Source organism: Schistocerca gregaria, chromosome 9 (genome assembly GCF_023897955.1).
Source record: "Schistocerca gregaria isolate iqSchGreg1 chromosome 9, iqSchGreg1.2, whole genome shotgun sequence".
In the NCBI taxonomy this organism is placed as follows: Eukaryota; Metazoa; Arthropoda; class Insecta; order Orthoptera; family Acrididae; genus Schistocerca; species Schistocerca gregaria.
This window is the reverse complement of record NC_064928.1, coordinates 201178459-201190772: the sequence shown is the minus strand read 5'-3', so window position 1 is coordinate 201190772 and position 12314 is coordinate 201178459.

The following is a 12314-nucleotide window of genomic DNA, read 5'->3' as shown; positions in this document are numbered from 1 at the left end:
CGGGGGACTAGAACGTTACTGGTTTTTTTTTTTTTTTTTTTTTTTTTTTTTTTTTTTTTTTTTTTTTTTTTTTACCAAAGATACAAAGATACAAATATCTTGGAGAACCAGTCGACTGTTTATCTTTCCAGGTGACTATTTATTATTTTCATTCAAGGATAATATTTGTGTGTAGTTCATTTCTGCCTAGACATGACTTTTCACAGGTTCATACTACCCCATGTTACGATTTCACCTTTTAATATCTTTGGCTGTGGTAACTTACAAGCACTAATCTCCAGTATTAGAGCTCACTGTTAATAAGGCACACTCCAGCAGTTACATAAAGCGTCTACATGACTGCCATGATTACAAAGTACCAATCACTGCATGGACCATTGCCTTACTCCTACCATCTTTTGCAAGAGCTGAGATTAGATGGGAAATGGTGAAACAGAGGTTTGCTTATGTGGTGGGAAGTATCATATTGTAATCAAATAAAGGTTGACTTTTATTAGAAATAGGAATACCTAATTTGTACATTGACATAGTGGACCTAGGTACCCACCACTGCAGTTTCTTTCTTTTGCAGGCAACTTAAAAAAAGAAGGGCGAACTTATAATGTACTCCCTGAGTGGTTTAGAAAAGACAGCCAGCCTTGGGCATATATTTTCTAAGTGGTGGAAAAAGACTTATAAAAGAGAAGTATTTTGTGTCATTTGTAACAAATAAATTAGTTGTTAAGCAAAGGGTTTCCTAGCTCCAACATGTCACATTCCTACAAATGTGCACCAAGAAAATGTGAAAGTCAAGTTGACAAGCAAATAGCGCCTGCTAAAAACCACCCAGAAAATTACAGCCTCAAGAGAAATTTAAACACTGATATTAGGAATGATACCATTCCTTTAACAGTGTTACAGCTATTTAATTCAAAAGAGGAAATCACAAAGGATTTGCCCAATGAAATCAGTTCAGTGTAACATGGCTGCCACTATCAATGACAACTTAAAAATTGTTTTACTGCAATGTTCCCTGGCACCACTGCACAGGATTTTCAGATAGGTTGAACAAAGCCAACCTACATCATAGCGGAGGCACTGGCACTGTAACAAATGGCACTCGAGTGTCGAGTCTCACGAGCCCAGTGGGAACTTGCAGGTTTGCTGCATCAAGCTTCAGATGTCGGCTGCTTCCCACTGCAACTCACAGCTAAGAGTACGCAACACGTTGGCTACAAGCTTACGAGTGACTCTGAAGACTGAGATGGCTAGCCATTGTAGGGTTTGTTTTGTCACTTCCCAGTGCAATTAAACAACTAAGTACCATGAAGTTACTCAATCTGGAACTGCCCCAGTTCATTCTAGATCTATTCAGTGGAACATACATCTCTTCTGCTAACAGTGTAGAACATCCTCTTTTGGCGACTTTTGCCTACAAAGTGTGTTAATTTGAATGGTAACTAACACTATGGTATTGTGTTACAGAAATAATGAATTTCCCCTATTTTTAAAACAAATAAAATGTGAAATGTAAGGTAAGAATTTTGTGGGTAAATGTTGTTTAGAGTGTACATGTCTGGGTCATTTAAATGCATAAACACGTTTGAAAGTATAAATGCTAAATAAATGATGAATTTGAATTTCAAAATGGCAAATTTTTGAAGTTTACTTGCTGATTTAAAATATCTGTGGTATGCAAAACACATCACAGATTCTGTATCTTGAAAATGCTGACTGTGCAATTGAATTGGTAGTATCTAAAAGGACCTTTCTCCAATTTTTTTTTGCAAAAAGGTTTTATTGTGGATTCTTTATCCTAGTGCAAGGCTCCTAGAACTTCCCTTAACCTACACACACAGACACAGGAGGCACTAAATTATTTCGTCATTTCTGAAGCATCGCATCTACAGGACAGCAAGCGTTCTAGCAATGAAAGTCTTGGAATGCCGTGATTCCATCTGGTGACATAAACATAAAGTAAATGAGTTTTATCAGCAGCTAATTTGTGTGCACAGTATGTTTTATATGACAGAGATAATTCCTCCATATTACGTTAAAGGATTGGAATGCTATATAACCACCAATTTTAAATTGAAGAAAAACCAAATAAATCTAGAAAGAGAAACTCAGATTTTGACGTACAAAAGGTACGTGATCAAAAAGGCTAAACTTTTTCGCACTGAAAATGTAGGTAGTGAAATAATAATTTGGTTTTACCTATTGTGATAAAATATTTTTTCAAAACATCCACTAACTCCTTTGTCAATAACAATAATTAAAATCTCAACTGTTGTTTGAGATTATTTCTAATTGTCCATTCTGCATTGCAGATTATTATAAGGAAAACAGCAATAATATTTTGGTATATTTAATAAAAAGCAGAATAAAGTGATGAAGTCATTAACGTAAAATATATTACTACTTTATCCGGGCACAGCAATTTTTGGCGAACACACAAGAAATCTCAACTGAACCTACCTAAGCAATTTTCATCCCTCAATACAAAGAATGAACAACATATATTCATTCAGGGTCTCATTCATGTCATACCAGCACAACGATGTGTTCAGCCAATGGTGAAGATACCAGTCACACAAGTTCCTTTACATTTTATGTTAGCACAAGAAGCAGATATTCAGGTTTGCATAAAAACCATTTTGAGTCTTATAGGAGGAGAAGAAGAGTATGAAGACTTAAAAGTTTATTACTGTTTTCAAAATCATCAAAAGATTGACAAGGAAAACTCACTAAAAAGACAACTTCTGCCAATGAATGCATGAAAATTCATGATCATATTCAGTCATTCCCTGTAAAGAAGGTTCATTACATTTCAAAGGAATATGCGAAAGACTGAATGGAAGAATCATGCATGAACTGTACATGGAGAAATACCCTAATACACAAAAATATAATAATTGACAATATTATGAAAAGGAAAGTTGCTACTCACCATACGGTGGAGATGCTGAGTCACAGACAGGCGCAACAAAAAGACTGTCACAACTAAAGCTTTCGGCTATTACGGCCTTCGTCGACAACAGAAAACACACACACACACACACACACACACACACACACACGTGACTGCAGTCTAAGGCAACTGAAACCACACTGCGAGCAGCAGCACCAAGGCATGACGAGTGTGGGGACTGGGTGGGTGTAAGGAGGAGGCTGGGGCATGGAGAGGGAGGGATAGTATGGTGGAGGTGGCAGACAGTGAAGTGCTGCAGGTCAGACAGAGGGCACAGGAGAGCTGGGGAAGGGTGGGGGGAGGTACCAGAAAAGGAGAGAAGTAAAAAAGACTGGGTGTGACAGGGGAATGACGGCTGTGTAGTGCTGGACTGGGAACAGGGAAGGAGCTGGATGCGTGAGGATGGGATAGGTGATGTTGGTGGCCCTCCTTACCACCACCCAGTCGCCACTCCCATCATGCACTGGTACTGCTGCTCGCCATGTGGTTTCAGTTGCCTGAGACTGCAGTTTCTTTTTTTTTGTGTGTGTGTGTGTGTGTGTGTGTGTGTGTGTGTGTGTGTGTGTGTGTGTGTGTATCATCTATTGTTGATGAAGGCCTTAATGGCTGAAAGCTTTAGTTGTGATAGTCTTTCTGCTGTGCCTATCTGCGACTCAGCACCTCCACTATACTGTGGGTAGTAACTTTCCTTTTCAAAATATTGTTACATTCCATCCTGGATTTTCCGTTATTTGTTAAATTTTATTTTAAATATTTTAATGCGAATTTCAATATGTGAGAGTCTAACAGCTAAAATTCACAGCTCATTTTTAAATGAAGCTGCAAAAAAGGCTGCTGTCACTGAATTAGTTGTTCACAAGAAGTCTGCATCCAAATTCTGTGCAAGAAAGAACGATTCTGAGAAAGAAGTATGATAAAATGATTGAGTTTTTGCACTCTTCTTCGATTTTATGCAGACTCTACCCATCACATATTCCGGTACAGAAACTGCTTTATCTATGCCAGTTATTGGTTTATATATTCTGCAGGTATAATTTACGAACACGTAAGTCAAGTGTACTCTAAGTGTACTATGAGAGAACAGCCAAGGAAGGGGGCAAATTAGGCTTGTTCTTTTCTTAGACTATACATTAAAGAGTATGTGCCAGATACTATGAGAGAGCCACATCTTTATTCTGACTCCTTCCCGGACAAACCAAGAATCATTCCACGATATGCTTGAATTCATGTCACTGGACACTCATATTTGCCATGTGACTGGGATTTTGGGTCAATGAACAGGGCTATTTCTGTGACAGAGAGAGAGAGAGAGAGAGAGAGAGAGAGAGAGAGAGTGTCGAAAGGGTTAGTAGAACTTATTGTTCGTTGCTCAAGAGATAACAAATTTCTTGCTTACATGATAGAAACAAACAACATATTGAACTTCAACCTATGGTGGCCTAAATTTTATAAGAAAGGTTGCCTTTTTGTAGAATCTCAAGTCTCAAGTCAAAGCAGCACCTTGGCAATCAAAGGTGTCATCTGCTCCAGACAGCAAGTCAAAATTTGAGTACACTGCTAGCCTTCCTCATATTGTAAATACTTCAGAGTTCATTGATGCATGTATTGGGCATACCTTTGATCTTTGGCTACTTGCTGTTAACCCTTCCTACTAGCCCTGCATATGTTGAAAGCTGATGCTTAACCCAGAAAATTCGAAAGGCATTTTTAATGTTATGAAATTATATTATATATGAACCTTCAACTTCTTATGAAAGTATTCAGTAACAGTAAGTGTAAGTGTAGAGTAAGCAAGTTACACTAATGAAATCATTCATTTTTTCAGTTATCTGTTTTTATACTATAAAATGCAATTGAGCGTCAAATACAGCAGTTTGTTCTAATTTGTAACCACTTTACCTATCAAAAACCTTCCTGTGCCATATGAACTTTTATATAGCTGACTTTCATTTCAAAATGGCCCTTAGTTATTTAAAAAATCAAGAACAAAGATAGTAACCAACAACAATAACTGAAAATAGTGCCAAATGGGAAGCCTTCTAACATATCAACATAAGTACATTAATAAAGTACTCTATGAAAATTAAGCGTAAGAAAAAAACACTTTTTTTTGCTCAAAACTTACTTTTTGCAAAGAAGGCCTTTTAGAAAAGACTGATTCAATTGTTATTATGTTATAACAAATTTGTACAGGGTGTCCCGCTCAAAAGAGGACTCACAGATATGTGCAGTAATTCCACTGAAATGGAACCGCGTAATTTTTGAGGTTTGATGTCGCATCGTGCAGTCTGCAACATCACTTGATGCAACAGTGTGTTTCCATGTTTCGGTGTGGCTGGAGTTCACAGTGTTCAATCTTCAGTGATAATGTATCGCTATTCTGTCTAAGAGCACATGTTCCTTGTGAAACAATATTCAATTACTGGTTCCATTAAGACAGGCCAGTGAATGTTTATTGATCAGTTTGGTGACTGCCAAAATGCTGCATGCAAAAGACAGTGAACAAGACAGAGAGCAGTGGAACAGCACTGGATCTTCACGGCAGAGGACAGCGCCTTTATTGGAAGAAAAAGCGACTGACGTGAAACAACAGTTGTTGGCCTCCCCTGCATAGTCTATTCAACATTTATCTCAGGAATGTGGAATGTCACGGAGCACATGTCACAGAGCTGCAAAGAAAGCCGGCATGCATCTATACAGGTTTACAGTAGTTCGGGAACTGAACGTCAATGGCAAAGACAAACATATTACATTTTGCCATTGGTTTCTGCAATGTATTGCCCAGAGGCCAGGAATATTGTAGTACACACAGTTCAGTGATGGGTCATGCTTCCACCTCTCTGACTATGTAAACTCTCAGAATACATGTTTAATAATAATAATAAAAATAAAAATTTTATTGTCATTCAGCTGGTTACAGCAATAGACAAAGTCAAGAGCTTATATTTCTACATAAACTACTATATCGATGTAAATTGGTTTAAACATAAAATACGTACACATTAGAATACGGTATCTTCATCTTTAAAAAATTCATCAATGGTGTAAAACAGATTGTTCACTAGTAGCTTGTATAATTTAGCTTTAAAAATATTTACAGGCAGTTCTTTAAAGTCAGCACTTAGTCTATTAAACATCCTTAGTCCGATAACTAGGTAGGAGTTCTGCGATTTTGATAATCTACGATATGGTACGTCTACAGATGTTCTTTTTCTAGTATTATGGCTATGAATATCATTTCTCAACACAAAATTAGAGACATTGTTTCTAATGTACAATAAAACATTGTAGATGAATAAGTTTATTACTGTAAGACACTGCAATTTAATAAACAGAGGTTTACAATGTTCTGTTTTATCAGAATCCGTTATTATTCTGATCACTTTCTTCTGTAAAAGTAAAATGTCATTTACATGACAGCTACTACCCCACAGTAAGATTCCATAAGAGATGATGCTTTGGAAGAAGGCAAAATATGCTGATCTCACATAGTCATTGGGGACATGTCTTTTTAAATTTCTAATTAGATAAATGACTCTTGAAAGCTTAGCCAATATATTTTTAATGTGTGGTTCCCATGTTAATTTATTGTCAATAGTAACACCTAAAAATTTAACAGTTTCTAATTCTTGGTAATTGGGAATCTCTTTGAGGCTAAAGTAAAGTGTCTGGGTTTTGTTTTCATTTAGTAGGAAGCCGTTAGCTTTGAACCATAATGAGGACTGAGCAAGGGTATTGTCAGTCAGTGTTTTTAGTGTACCTAGATCAGAGCTTTTATGTAGAAAAGTTGTGTCATCAGCATACAATATTGTGTGAGAATTTATGAATAAGGGCAGGTCATTAATCATTAGTATAAACAGTAAAGGTCCAAGCACCGACCCTTGAGGCACTCCGTACCTAACATTGACCAAATTTGATTTCTCCCTACCAATGCACACAACTTGTTGACGGTTCTCTAGAAAAGACCTGAACATATTTATACTGTTGTCATCCAAACCATAGTAAACTAGCTTTTTCAGCACAGTGTCATGGTCTACACAGTCAAAGGCTCTGCTCAGGTCACAAAATGTAGCCTGGGCATAGTCCCTAGCCTCGAACACATCTAGGACTAATTTTACGAGGGAGTCCATTGCATCCGTTGTGGATTTACCTTTTCAGCTCGTGGTCTCGCGGTAGCGTTCTCGCTTCCCGAGCACGGGGTCCCGGGTTCGATTCCCGGCGGGGTCAGGGATTTTTCACCTGCCTCGTGATGACTGGGTGTTTGTGTCGTCTTCATCATCATCATCAATCATCCCCATTACGGTCGGAGGAAGGCAATGGCAAACCACCTCCACTAGGACCTTGCCTAGTATGGCGGCGCGGGTCTCCCGCGTCGCTCCCCTACGCTCGGTAAACGGAGTATGGGACTCATCATCATCATCATCATCAAATCCAAACTGTTTATCACTAATTATATTTAGTTTACCCAAGTAGACACTAACTTGCTCATACATAATTGTTTCTAAAATTTTTGAAAAAACTGGGGTTATGGATATAGGTCTGTAACTAGCGGGACAGTTCTTTTCCCCTTTTTTTATATATGGGCACAACTCTAGAAATTTTTAGTATGTCTGGGAACTTACTTTCAACTAGGCATTTGTTAACACAAAAGGTTAAAGGATAAATCACACAATCAATAACATCTTTCAACAAATTAACTGACATATCATAGTAATCAACACCAACTGAAGGTTTGAAATTTTTTACAATTTTTAGGATATTATTTGGGCTCACTTCCGTGAAAGTGAAGGTGCTCGGGGGAAGCTTTTCAAAACAGCTGTCCATAATGCTAAGTGCATTTTCAGGGGGTTTGTTTATTGAACTACTAATTTCTTCAATGGACTGGATGCAATATTTATTAAATTCTTCTGGGGTAATGGCGATTTCCTCTTTGTATTTAGTGTGTGCAATGGAGTTTATTACACTCCACGCCTTTTTGCATTTATTGTTAGATTTTTCAATGTTTACTATGTTATGCAGTTTCTTTGCTTCATTTATTGCCTTCCTATACTTGTATTTAGCTTTAGCATAGAGTTCTTTATGCAGTTCTGATTTACTGGATTTGTACAGACTAGAATACAGCATGACAGTATTTTTCAGTTGCCCTAACTGTGGAGTATACCATTCCTTCGTTTTCCTTTTCTTGTACTTACTACTAATATTCACTGTACATTTTTTCAGAGGGATGTTATTTTCAAATATATTTAAGAATACGGAGAAAAACTTGGTGAAAACAATATCACCTGAACAGTGTTGAAACCTATTAAAACGTGTGTCCCAACTGAAATAAGTGAGGGCATGTCTAAACCTATCCACCCTCTCTTTGCTCGCTGGTCTAGTAATCACAATTTTAGATTCTCGTTTAGTGCAGTCTGAAGTTACATTATTAAGACTAAGATATACTGCATCATGGTCTGAGAAAGGGAAACCAATTACATCAGTGGACATACAAGTTCTCTTAATATTTGTAAATATATTGTCTAGACAGGATGAGCCTCTGGTGGGTTTGCAGTTAACATAGTACAGGTTAAATTGTCGAAGCACATTTTGGAGCTCTGTCACAGTTTTTCTGTCCCGCAGGACATCAAAACTTGAGTTGATATCCCCTCCAATGACAATATTGTATTTTTTCCATTTTGGTATACATATGTACATTAAGAGTTCCTCAAGTTTCTCCAGAAAGATATGTGGGTCACCACTAGGTGGCCTGTACACTACTACTACCATTAGCTTAAGGCTCTCAATTACTAGACCTGATATTTCAAAATGCATTTCATCACAAAGGGTATTGAGATCCATCCTGCCACAGTTTGGTGCAAGAGGTGTTTTTGTATATATTGCTACCCCACCACGTAAGTGCTGTTTTCTACAATAGTAACTTAGTAGTGTGTAATCCTCCAATACTTTGTACCCAAGCTCATCCTCTTTGCACCAATGTTCACTTAAACAGAGAACATCTACCACGTTTTCATTTGAAAATTCGTTGACTATTACGTTTTTATCTGTCATACCCTGAATATTGAGGTAGCATATTTTGAACCCTACTTTAGGCATTTCTTCTTTTGTATATTCTCTTAGTTGACATGACCTAGTGTTACCGCATGAAAGTTGACCAGGTTGTGTCCTTCCATTACTAGAACACCCAGCCTGGTCTATGCATACAAGTTTTTTGTCATCTCAGTTGAAACATAATCCAAACACATTACTGGTCTTTTTTCCTTCTCTAGCTTATCCAATACTATTCCGAGAATTGTATCACTTAAAACACATTTACCTAGCTTATTGAAATGTTGCCCATGCTTGGTATGCCATTCTCTGCTACAACTAATGGTGTTAATTAAGGAAACATTCTTAAAGTGCTTACAGATAGCTTTGTACTCCTTGTTGGTCTGCTCCACTTCCTTATTCACGCACGACCACTGGGGCAAATCGTGTCGATGAGGAACATTAACAACAATCACGTTGGTGTGGGTTAACACTTCGAGAGTCTTCTTCAGTGTCGAAGTAGCTATCTTCCTTTCATTTCTGCTGACGTCGTTTGCTCCGGCCATTACCACTACAAAGTCTCTGTCCGCGAGGGCTGTGCTTTCTTTCTTGATTGATGTTGCAACGTCTCGTAGACCAGCTCCTGACTTAACGTACTGTACCTTGTATTTCAAACTCGTTAATCACACGAGGTCCGCGTTCCGTTAACATAGCTGCTAATCCTCTGGCGTAACTGTCTGAATAAATCTTAATTTTACGTTTTTTCTTGTACCTTACTTCGCTGTTCGCTAAGTTTTGAGTGTCCTGCACCACATTATCAGATGAGTATGCCGATACAGTTTCTATGTCATCTGTGTTTTGAAGCGAATTATATTTGTTATTTAATGGTAACAGAATGTCCTGCCTATGTTTATTGTTAATATGTTTGTAGGAGCTCCTCTTCGATTTTACAGTAACCCATTTACTGCTAGGCCTGTTGAGAGCCGTTTTAGTCGTAGCTTCACTTTCTGGCAATCCTTCCATGGGTTTGGAAATATTAAGACATAGCCGATGATCACTCTCTTCCAATTTAAGCTTGAGTCTTCTGTTTTCATCACTCAGAATTTTTGTTTCCTCTCATAGCTCAGCAATAATTAACAACAGATCATTTTCGGAAGATGAAGCACCGATTTTCACATCTTTGGTCGTTGTTTTACCACGCCATTGCTCTGACTTGTGTGGATTTACTTCATATTTCTCGTACAGTTTTTTTAATTCATCCTGCAAGAGTCCAATGATTTTAAGATATGATAGGTTTTCCTTTTTTATACTGTCGGTCTTCCTTGCTACATCACAAGTACACGTTTCTTGATCATTAAGAGATGCAGCCTTTTGTTTACAATCCGCACAGTTCCACATAGTCGCACAGTTATCGTCGCTTCTCACGGAAGGATCAACCTTTCCGCAACGAAAATGAAATTTATAGTTACACTGGACACACACGAAGCCACTTTTAACAGGTTTCACGCACTTTTTGCAAGATTGACACTGTATAACATTATTTTCGACAACTTTTACACTCAAAACTTCCGCAACTGACGCCATCTTGCCAAGACAGGGATCTGAACAATTCCGCAGCTCCCCCCTACAGCCCCAATGTGGTCCTGCCAGACATTTTTTTGTTTCCCAAACTAAAAAGTTCCCTGAAAGGAAACCATCACTGGACCGTGGAGGAGGCCTAAGCCGCCACAGTGAGGGCTCTGAAGGCCATTCTGGACTCGCCATTCACAGCAGCACTTGAAGAGTGGAAATCTCGTATGCAGCGGGTTGTTGACTCTCAAGGGTCATACAGGATGAGTCAGGAAAAAAGGTACGTGCTTTGAGGGTGATACCAGTGGTGACTCTGAACAAAAAAAACTCCTAACAAACATATGCCCTTTTCTTAACCACTTCAGAGTAAACCAATGAAGACAACTAGGAACAGGAAACGTGTATTTTCGACCTTACTAACTGTGTCAGTATGCAATTCACTTGCGCATGGTGCAGTTGTTTACTTCAAGTCTCAGTCCAACAGTGCTTGTCATAGTGCACGGTACTACAGTGTTGTAAAGTCAACAACAAATATGGTTTGTCCAACGGGAATTCCAAAGCAGCTGTGCAAGAATACCAACAATAATTTCTGAATTGCAGAGTGCCAGATAGCAGGGTGTTTCATGGATGGTGTGAGCACGGTATGCTTCCCAGCGTAAATGTTGTCTCTGAACGTCCCGTATAACAAACTATTAATGAATTTGAGAACATACTTCAAGTATTTGCTACCCAACTTGGTATTCCACAAACACGAGTTATAAGCACAGTACACCAGCAAAGTCTGTATCCCATTCATTGACAGAAAGTACATCATCTGCATGAAGGAGACGCTGCCACCCGGCGAGAATTCTATCAATGGATCATTGCCAACGAGCGATTAATTCCACATATTTTTTTCACTGATGGGTCAACATTTACGCACAACGGAATCGACAACATGCGCAACTCTCATTTACGGGCAAATGAAAATGTGCACGCTACTGTGGAAACGATATTTCAATGGCGTTTATCAGTCAACACGTGGTAAGGTATTATTGATGACCAACTCATCAGTCCAGATGTTTCAGATAACCATCTTACTGGGAAACACCATCTTGAGTTTCTTCAAAATGTCTTACCTAGAATACATGGAGGTTATTCCTTTGGCAACACAATATACTTTCAGCACAACGGAGCTGCTACATATTCCTTATGGCTAGTGACGCAGTATCTCAACACAACGTATCCCGATCATTGGATCGTCACCATGGAGTCATTGCTTGACCACTGAGGTCACCCGATCTTACCCCATTGAATTACTGTTTGTGGGGGTGGCTGAAGAGCGACGTCTACAAGTGCAGAGTGGACACATAAGAGGAGCTTCTTGCTCCTATTTCACATGCTTGTGCCCAGGTAAAAGAATGCAAAACTGAGCTCTGATCGGCGACACAATACTTGTCTACAGGAGCAGCAACATGCACTGAAGTTGATGATGAACTGTTTGAACATCTTCTGTGAGGAAACGTACACAATTAAACAAACCATAACACAATAGTATCTTAATTTATCATCACATGCATTTTTCGGGTTCCTACCTGTTTTCAATGGTTTACCCAGTGATGGTTAGGGAATGGGCATATGTTTATTAGAAGTTTTTTGTTCAGAATCACTAGTAGTATCACCCGTCAAAGCATGTATGTTGAGGAGTACTAAGTGGTTGTAGCAATATGTAGAATAAACTTTGTTTCACAAAGCTTAGTCTCAATACTTTTTATACAAATCCTGTAGTAGT